At 39.4% G+C, this 10000-nt stretch overlaps 1 protein-coding gene across 6 annotated transcripts in view; it reads left to right on the forward strand.

The window, feature by feature from the left end:
* The window catches only part of LOC138045502 (uncharacterized), a 39605-nt gene that overhangs the window by 3592 nt on the left and 26013 nt on the right, over window positions 1–10000 (forward strand). Inside the window, exons 1-2 of one of the 6 annotated variants that reach the window (XM_068892034.1) lie at window positions 2290–2356; window positions 2994–3065. The exons of 2 other annotated variants lie outside the window; for them this stretch is intronic. The gene's annotated coding sequence lies outside the window, so the exon portion shown is untranslated. Of the gene's footprint in view, window positions 1–2289; window positions 2357–2836; window positions 3066–10000 lie in introns of those variants that run through there. 3 more of the 6 variants (XM_068892037.1, XM_068892035.1, XM_068892036.1) reach the window with 3 other exon arrangements.

Here is a 10000-nt window from a genome sequence, read left to right on the forward strand (position 1 = left end):
GACAGGTGACAAATTCTGGAGCAAAATATTTCTCCTAAGTTCTAGCGTGACAAAGGCAATGGTGGAAGATGTGGAAGGTTTTGAATCGTGTGTCGAAGCTGAGCGAATCGGGTCTCGGGTTTTGCATTGAAAAGGAAAAAAGAAATGTCAATGCGCCATTTCTTTAACTGTATAGATGTAATGGCCGTTTTGCCAACAGGATTCGGAAAAAGCTTAATTTTTCAGATGTTTGTCATGATGTGCGGAGTGCGAAATAAAAGAACTTAAAACGAAGAACCGGCTTCTCGAGTATCATCGTGATTTCTCCATTTCAAAGCATAATACGTGATCAAGTAAGTGGTTGAGGTGAATTCTATGGGAATGACAGCCTGTATTCATTAAATGAAAATCTGGACTGCCTGGACAATATCCATCAAGGGAAATTCAATATTATTTACGTGTCAGCTGAAGCCGTTATGGCGTTTCCGTAATTCATTAAAAGCAAAACAAAACTTTGGCAGCGCTTATTGTCGACGAAAAGTTTGGACTGAACTGAAGTGAGCTTTTCGCTCGCTTGCAAAAGATACTTTATTTACGCAGGATGAATTAATAAAATGCCTGCGAACTATCAGAATCCACATGTGTCAGGATCAAGGAAATTCGTCAAATTCTCTGCGTACCTTGCCTGATGTAAGCTTGAGTCCTATGTCATGGATTGAGACAAGATGAAGACAACTACGCAGCCTGTTAAATCTTCTCTTAATTATTGTGAGAAGAAAGCGGCTCCTTTGTAAAGTTATTCGATTTTTTAAAGCAGTGTTACTTGCTATTTCATCTACGATTTCGTGACGATTTGACCAAAAACGTACGGTGGATTATCAAACTGGCGAGGAGGTTTGCCTGTAATTTCCAGGAGATTTAGTACGATCCATTTCGTCAACCACTCTGCACCAACAAAATAGCCAGCAAGTCGCACTGAAATCGTCGTTAGTTTTAAACTTAAACCTATTTGAATGGTTTCATGGTCAGCTTTGCTGGAGATTTGCATTTAACGGCCTTACTTACTACCCATCGAACTCTGTACGAGTTTATATGTTTCTAAATTTCGTATTTTACGAGCGCACGGATTGCTTACAAGTTCTGAAAATTGGTTGTTGTTTTCGATAACTCCTATTCCAACCGCTCTGCAAATATCAGCTAAAATTTGCCCGTAAGTTTCTTTTCGATGGTTTAAACAAATTCTCAGAAGAAACATAACCAGTCGTACCCGGCTTAGAAGCTGCCGTTACAATTTACATTTAAAATCACACTGGCAAATTCTGCGTTAATCACTCGGTGTTTCCTCGGTGCCTCGGTTTGTTTTGTCGGAAGCCAACATGTGTTAACTTGGTTATCTTTTATTGACTAGTTTGTTAATAAGTAGTCAATCAGAGTGTGTCAAGTCAACCGTAAAAAGGTGGCGTTTTTCAAAAATAGGGGGTCTTCTTACAAGCGTTCCCTCAGTCTCTTGCCCCAACTTCCACGCGGCGAGTTTGCGGAAAATCGTTTCGAAACTCTTTCGAAACGCTTGCTACGCAGGCTACTCTCAGGGTATCCTCTATGTTTTAGGCGTATTTCAAAGTCTCGCGCGTTCTTCAAAACTAGAATGGGAAAAATTTGTTATTTGAAGCGGTAATGCTTTCCCTTTTATAAACCTTCTTGTTACCCCAGGTGGTCATCTTGAACCTCTGCTGTGGGACCTTTTGTAGAGCACAAATATATGTTTTTCACAGATAATAATTCCCGCGTTCAATCGGTTAGCCAAGGCTTACATTTCTTGATGTCTTACGATGGTTTTGGCAGCGACCTGTGAAAACTTTCTCTCCTGATTCCTGCAACTCTTTGAGAGATTTCGGAAATTTATAGTAATTTATCTGGATACTGTGAGTCCGATTTACATCAACATTGTTTAGTACTAACTACTCTAACTCTTTTTTAGAAACCAACTCCACATATTTATAAAAATGTCTTCTTCTTTCCTCCGCTATCGCTTACCTCACTCATACATTTCCTTTCAGTAGATCGGAATGTTTGTCTGAGTCTACGCGGGGGGCTCCTGTCACAACGTCTATTTTTAGTAATAGTGCAAAGCGCTATTATCAGCCGCAAATTCAAATCTCGTTAAGGATTTCCCAACAAGGTTTTGGAACGTGTTAGCATTACAAAAGCCCTCAATTAACGCGGAAACATGTGATCTGTCAAAGTAGAAGAATGTTCCGCCCACATCATGATTTAAAGACCGTACTCTTGGTACCGAAGTCGACAAGCGCTATTAATACTGTCGTTCATTCGTTCAAAAGCAAAGCACCCATTGAGAATCCCGGAGCAAAGGAGATAGGTAGGTTTTTAGTAAAGGGTAGTATTATGGTTTATCGCACACTTTATGAAAAAAATTCCATCAAACAATTCTTGGTGCAATTCTTGATCCAATCAAAGGAAGAGAAAGTGAATGAATCACATCTCCTCTCTCTGCGAGCGCTTGTAAAAGAATAGAAAAATCAAATTCAGTTTTCAAACAGGACTCTATTAAACTTGAACCTTCGTATCGACTTCATGTCTATGGGCGACCTTCAGAACGAATTCGATGTTATTATTATGCAAATAAGTGGCGGGGTATTCAGCAGATAAGCTATACTTTTTTCTATTTTTTACTTTTCTGTCTGCACTTTCAGTGGAACAAATTTTAGTCCTACTGATTTTAGTCTTTAAAAATCTGTATTTGTGAAAGAGCAATCGTTCATGCACCTCGACCCACTGAGAGCCTGCTCGCAGACGGGGACATTTGGGGGTACCCAATACCGTAATACCGCAAGAAAAATTGGCAAATACCGAAATACCGTAAATCGACGAAATACCGATACCGCATTTAGATCCCTTTATAACTGGTCACGCTTACTTTAAGTTGCATCCATGTAGCGCGTTTATTTATCGCAAGCACGTCTACATTTGTCCCTGTATTTTGGTTATTCGTGTAGTTCGACGGTGAGGTTATTCACGACTTGTTTGCTATTTTTCACGAAAGGAAACTGCATTGGATCAATCTTCTGGTAGTGAATGCAAAACAAAAAGCATGGAGTGAATTGTGAGGTCTAAAGCCCGTTTACACGAGCAATTTTTATGTGACAATTTTTATGTGACAAATATATTTGATAGTGTAGATGGCTCAGCAAATAATTGTCAACAGTGTGAAGTTTAGTGCGCCAGTAATGATTTTGAACAGCTGAGATACGCAGAATAAAGGAGAGGCTGTGTAGTCACCCACGAAATATGGCGCTGACGAACAAGCAAAAACTTGAAGCTGCTGCGATTATAGCGTTTCTCGTATTATAAGCAACAAAGAATGAAGAAAAAGATGGGTAGGTGTTGGGTAAAGCCCTGGAAAACTCAACGATAATTTTAATTATGTTGTTCACGTACAGAATAACAGTGGTAGGCATACCTTTGAGGTTTGCCAGATCAATGTCTGGCAATTCTTCTTTTATCACCTGCAGGCTGCAGTACTTCCTCGTACTGTGTTTTTTTTACGTTTCGGTTCTTTTAGTGTTCCAGAGACTCTCCTTTTCTCTGACGGCCTCTAGCAACAAAGTCACTACTTGATCTGGCCAATAAATTCCTCTACTGGAAGGAGCGCTGGTAGACGTGGAGGTTGCCATTTTGATCGCGTTCTCAGTGGAAGATTGGGGACCACAAATATTTGCCACATTTAATGTGACGAGTCGTCTACAGGAGCATTTTTTTGTGTATGACAATTTTTATTTGCCACATAAAAGCTAACACGCCAGCTTTTCAGCAAATGCATTTGTCACATAAAAATTGGCCAATTTCCTTCGTCTACACGAGCAAATAAAAATTGTTACATAAACGCTGTCACATAAAAATTGCTCGTGTAAACTGGGCTTTATAATGAATAAAAGTCCTCTTACCTTAAACCGGTTTCCTAGTTTTCGGTTATGTTTCAGTACAATAAACGATTATTGAAACGAATGACTCATCCAAATCGAGATTGTGCACCAAGGAGGAAGTTTGCTGAGCTTCCGACTTCCCCTTGAAGCATTGGCGCACTTTGGTCAGCAGTTTCCTCAGTTTTCTCGTTACTACTACCTTGAGGACCTTGAGGATTTTCCAAGGATGACACAACAAAAGCAACCGTAAAATCGTAAATTACGTAAATTCCTGTCAAAAATGTCTTATTTCTTGTGAAACGTGAAAGGCCGATTTTATTTCCGGTAAATTGTAAAAGGACCAATTTCAAGTTTTCCGTTAACACCCATTTACGACCTTTATTCGCCACCCTCGACAAAGTCAGCGCAGGCAAAACCATTTCAGACATTGTAAACCATTTCAGAGCTTGATATTGAGTGTTATACGGGAAGTCGCCCCAACAGCTATAAACTCCCATATATTTTACCTTGCGTGCGCGAAAACAAAAAGGACCTCCCAGGCGCTCGGCTAATACGAGTTTTCATAATTAAATGTGAGACTATTCTGAGACTTCAGAGGTTAATCTGTCTAGGGTCGTCAAGCTATCGTACACGCTGCATAACAAATGAAACAAACTTACCAAATCCTCTCTCGCAACTTCACAAGGCGTTTTTCGCCTTTCGCAAGAGCGCATCGAAACTTATTCTTCTTCCGATACTGTTCGCCCCCGTTGCCTTCTTCATAAAACTAGAAGCTCCAAAAAGCTTACACTGGGTTGCCTGTGGTACGCATTACACAAACAAAGAAGTCACTGAATTGGGTGGTATTGAACTGCAGCGTTCCAGTTAATTTTTTCAAGTGGGGCGTCATAAAGACCATTTGATGGGTAACCCACATTTCGCGCCAGCCGAGGCCCTTTGGCTCACACGTTTAATTATTTTGAAATGTCCTGTCCCATCTTGAGCTCTTTTAGTTTTTTAAGCTTTGGTAATGAATTCAGTTTAAAGCTAACAAAACAAGCTCTTGAGTAAAATTCACTCGTTTCTTCTTTAAATAAATAGTCTTGCAAAAAAACTAACTGCAAATTGCTCTGACAGACGTTTTCCAGCATGTCTTGCAATTGCACTAAGCAAACGTTTATTGCACACACTAAGAAAGGATTGAAGGTGTTGTTTCCGCTTCATAATTCCTCTTCTTGTTAGTCTAATCTGATGCCAGGTCAAAACATTGTTTGGCTTTGTGTTTGCACCAGAAAGACAGATGAAGAAAAAAATAACATACTTTATATATATAACTCTGAATCGAATTCTCATGGAAAGATTAAATGACAATCGACTTTCAAAACACGAAAATTTCTGCAGTCTCTAACTTTTATGAACAAACTGAAGTTTTGTCAAAAGGAAGAAATTGATCACCCGCTAGGCAACCATAGAGGTACACGTGATCACCTTGTGTCAACTGAATGAACTACGGGAAAGAATGTTAATCGTTTGCCGTTTTCAGAGTTAAACAACGTACTTTTAGGCCAAGAAACTTCCGTTGTTGGTTTTTTAATTTTGTTGTAATATTTAAGTGAATATTTAGATTTCATCTGTCGGGTCAGGAAGCCTTCTTTGTCGGGTTCCTGAGAAACGTATCTATTTTGACCTCAGGGTGAACTATTTACAAAATCGAGCACAGGGTCCAGAGGAGATATGTTTGTCGTTAGAACATCAAAACCTGTCGAAAACATCTGAAATAATGGGTTATTTTGATCGCGTTGACGATCGCGTTACAGTTTCGTTACACATTCTGTACACCGCAAACCAAGAGACTGAGTGCTCGCAAGATCGGCTTACAGTATAAAATACAGAAAGGGAGGAAACTAATTTGGGGCCGATTTTCGAATCCCTGAAACTCAAATGGAATTGAATTAAATTGCCTGATTTTACTAACGTGATCTAGAATTGTTATGTATTTGCCAAATACTGTAGGAAAACGGCATAAGAAAGCGTTCAAATTCATTTTCGGCGACCGAAATTTACGGCTCCGAGAGAGCGCTTTCGTTCGGTGTGCACCGCAACATATGGTGACGGAAATGACGCGATAAAGTAAATGTGCGCAAGATCGGAAGTAATTTTAAGATGCCCCAAGTTCAAATCTTTTGCAACTTTTCGACTGTTGACGTGTACAACAAATGTCCAGTCTTTAAAGATCTTTACTTCAGTTAAAACTCGGCTGCCCTCGCATAGATCTTGTGACTGGACTTTTATCCACTCAAAGAAAAAATCGCTAGAGCTACAATACTCGTCAAAAATCTTGAAACACTTGTGGCGGTTTTCCCTTCCCCAATGTTGATTTGGCAGTGATCTCAGTGCTTCAAAACACGCGTGGCTCAACATTGGGGAGGGAGAAGGCACATTTCAGTTGGGAAAACAGTGTGAAGTAGAAATCTCAGGATTTTTCCAGAAAATTCGAGAGAAACGGTGTCTGTTTCAACGATTTGTGACGAGTATTGTAGATAAACGCCAGTCGAATTCTTTTGTGAAAGCTGGCAAGTCTTCCCATTTAACGCGGTCTTCTTACAATCTTGAGGTTTTTGAAAGTGGGTACTGCCATACTCGGCCACCGTTAACTCTTCCCTGGACTCTACTCGCCTGTGGAAAGGCCTCCTTTAAAATAATCCCCAGTTCTTTGACTTGCAATGGAAAATTTTCCTTTTCGAAGCTGTTATTTACGTAGTTGTCGAGTATTTCTTGTACGGAGATAAAGTTTTGTTCGTCTCTTCGATAATTCATTGAAAGCCTGCAGGTAAAATAGTCAAGTTCGATCAGGGAAAAATCAAACACGGTAATTTGTCGCTCACGTTCGAAAGCCAACTGATCAGATATCTTACCATTTAGAAACAAACACGTGTTTTTCTCTGTTCGATACTTTGGATCTCTGCTCGTCCGGCTGCTTTTCGCGCAACGGGACGGGTCTTTTCAAGGGAAAAGCCACCATTATTTTAAAACTCCCTCCACAGCTGATGTTTTGATTCTCGAATTAGTAACGGTCTGTTGCTTTTGCGTTTCCGCTCCCAATTCACTTCCGTCACCAAGTGCTGCGGTTCACATCGAACGAAATCACGTGGTACAAGTTTCCTCCCTTTCCGTATTTTATACTGTAAGCCGATCTTGCGAGCCCTTAGTCTCTTGGATTGCGAATGTGTAACGAAACTGTAACGCGATCGTCAACGCGATCAAAATAACCCATTATTTCAGATATTTTCGACGGGTTTTGAAGTTCTAACGACAAACATATCTCCTCTGGACCCTGTGAATCGAGAGGTTGAGTGGCCATGTAATTGAAAATCTAAACATCTATGAGATACAAAAACAGACTTGCGAATTATCGCAAATCACAATGCTGACAAGCACAAAAGCAGAAGAAATGGTTAAGTAAATATGAAGTTTGTTACTATCTGAATGTTTTTGGGTTAGAGTAAAAGGATATTTGTCACGCAAATTATGTAATTTCATGACACTCAAAATTCGCAAAAAGCCTTTGTTTCATGTAAACAATCTTCGCACTAGCAAGTCGTAGCAATAAATTGGATTAACCACGAAGTTAAAGAAATATTGTTGGCTTCCCAAATAAATTTCATCTTACACTACAATGAAAACCATTTGTCAGAGAAATAAAATTCCTGTTTCCTCGCATGCACGTATGCAAATTTGTTAACTCATTATCACCGCGATTCCCGCGAAGTTTTTCTTCTTTCAAATACATTGTATTAGCAAAAATATTATTTCTCGTCAAGCGTTCCATCTTTTATGTTCAAATACCGCTAAAAATATAACCTGCGATCAGGCCCATTTTTAGCTTCGCTCATATGTCCTCTTATGTCGTCGCTCGCTAAAATTGGGCCTGACCAAAAGTCTCTCAAGAATTCCGGACGGTCGGCCAAATTTTGGCCGACCAAACTCGTGATCTGATTGGCTGTTGAAATGCCGGAAGTGAAAATGCCATCGTGATTGCGCGGAGCTCTCGCGAAATCCTCGAGACTAATCCGCCATAAGTGTACGAAAAAATTTGCTCCCTTTTTTTTCTTACAATGCCGTGGACGGTGCAACTTGATTTTATTTGTATAAATGGAGATATGCCATCTGAAACATCTCATAACTTGTCCAGAATCGGGTTTGAATCTCTGGAACGAGTGAAATTAGCGATTCCGTTGTCGAGCTCTGTGGCCATGGGGTTGAAAGTACTTTGGCACAAACTTCCCTGATGTTTAGAAAGCTAAATAGGTGGTTCTTTCAAATGGCAATGAAAGCCGATGCATATTGGTTTCCTGGATGAGACAAGGGACATATATATCAACAGGAGGAGATGCTGATAAAATCGCAAGTTACACGAATGCATGTTTTGAATATCTGTGTAGCCCGTATCTAATATCAAACGGCTTCATTTATTTACTGTACATGACACGGTTTGTTTGCACACTTCATAATATTTCCACTTGATTTAACTTAAAACTCGCACTCCAGAAACTAAAATGGCATGTTTCCAGAGAGATCAATTGTACAATAATAAAAGAACTTTGCGAGTCCATCTTACTGTTCGTACTCCATCAAAAGATTAACGGCCAAACTTATCATGATTTTACTGCGCGCAATTCTAGAAATACACTGCAACTGAAGATATTACCCGAAAAAATCACCAAAGAAACCTTCATGGGCAAGCACGTTAAAGGAATAATGTATTTCTCTTTTTTTTTTTCTTTAAAAATCTATTGCCAAACCGTCCAACGACAAAATGCTAGGTTATCTCAATTACAAATTAAGATGTCAAGCTTAAAAGATTGCATATTCAGTGAAGAATATGGAAGAATATGGAAGGGAGAATTACACCGGCCTTTGCCGCAATATAGTCGTCGAAAACATTCCCCATGCTTTAAATGTGTTTTTCTCAAATTAAAGGCAACGGTAACTTTCGAATTCGTTCATAATACTCCTCCCACGGTAATTAACTCTGGTCAAGACAAAATAGCGTGAATCTGCCGTCCACGCGTGTATTGGTGTAATGGCAGTAAATTTGATTGGCCGATGAAGGACATGGCAATCAATCAAAAAAAGTGGGCGGAAGGAATTTCGAAGAGGAATTTGGTCAGGCTCTATTTTTCGTTTCGCCAACTCCACATTACGTACCACGCGAAACTAAAATAGAGCCTGATCGCAGGTTACTAAAAATAAAGATTTTTTAACGCTCTATCCGTAGATATTTTTTCTTAATTTAATATTTGCACAACAGTCAAATCACAAAAATAGCAACGCACGCAACAAATTTACTCGCATTTTACCTCTTCGTCGAATTCTAATGCTTAACACAGGAATTTTTAGTTATTGCGAAAAACCTTTCCCTATTTGTTAGTAATCATCCTTTCAAATTTCAGAGAAATCGACCGGTCCGCGAATCATATTTTACGAGTTTTTTTCAATGGGATGTCAAAATTAAAGGCCAAGTGGATGTTATGCATACTACGGGAAGTTCGGGCGATCAAGTTGCGCGTGTGACCCGTTATAAATACTTTTTCACAAATTTTCCCGAATCGTCAAGTATCACCATAGGCAGCCGAAGCTCGCGTCACTACAGACCAGACAGCCGTTGAGAATTTAAACGCGTTATAAGACTTTGTATGGGAAATAAAATACCGTCGATTATGAAGCCTAAAAAATGCTCAATTTAACGTTCATTCAATAAAATGAATAAAAATGACTCACCTCTGGCTCACGCCTTTGATAACATATTTTGTTGCTCGAAGAAAACCCCGCAGAATATTCTAATTTTGCTGTTTGTTTTGTACACAGGCTCCCCAAGCTGAAAATGCGTTGGTGTATGCGACAGTTTGTGTATATAGAGAATTGTATGGGAAAATCACCGATCGTAAAAAAATTGTGTAAATAACTATATCATTTTAAATAAATTTTTACTACCTCAAATGTGTAACGAACTTGTCTCTTTTTCCGAGTTTAGAGCCATTCTGACGCCATTTAGTGAAGTTATCCGGATGGGCGTTACTAAAATAATACTATTATTTTAG

Source organism: Montipora capricornis, chromosome 4 (genome assembly GCF_036669925.1).
Source record: "Montipora capricornis isolate CH-2021 chromosome 4, ASM3666992v2, whole genome shotgun sequence".
In the NCBI taxonomy this organism is placed as follows: Eukaryota; Metazoa; Cnidaria; class Anthozoa; order Scleractinia; family Acroporidae; genus Montipora; species Montipora capricornis.